Below are 529 nucleotides of genomic sequence, written 5' to 3'. Positions count from 1 at the left end.
TTCTAGGGCATTAAACAAAACCATAAGAAAGATACTGTAATTAATATGAAAGGTGAGAGCGTAGCCACTTAGAAAGCTCTGTAAAACAATTAAAATGTAAAAAAAAAAAAAGTGAATAATCGGCTTTTATGTTGACCTATACCTTTCAAGTTTGGGCTTTAAACACATCAGTAAGGCTGCAACAATAAAATTACTGGTATTGCTTTGCACTGAGTGTAATGTGGCTACAAATTAAACAAATATTTTCAGCTTTTGTAAGGTGGTGATGTTAAACATGTGAATAAATGGCATTCTAGAAGAAGTGAAAATAAGGACTTCCAAAATAAAGTGAAACTTAAAAGTTTAACTTGTTGAAGTTGAGCTACTGGTAGTGAAATGTATGGGATGGGAATGGATTTGGTATTAAAAAGCAAGTTTGTTAATGACTTTTTACTCAGGTTTCAAGCAACGTCATAGCAAAATAAATGTGAAGTGAAGAATGGAGCAGTGTACACAATGTGGGAAAAATGATCTAGGCATCTAGAGATTT

Source organism: Meleagris gallopavo, chromosome 1 (genome assembly GCF_000146605.3).
Source record: "Meleagris gallopavo isolate NT-WF06-2002-E0010 breed Aviagen turkey brand Nicholas breeding stock chromosome 1, Turkey_5.1, whole genome shotgun sequence".
NCBI lineage: Eukaryota > Metazoa > Chordata > Aves > Galliformes > Phasianidae > Meleagris > Meleagris gallopavo.
This window is presented reverse-complemented; position numbering follows the sequence as displayed.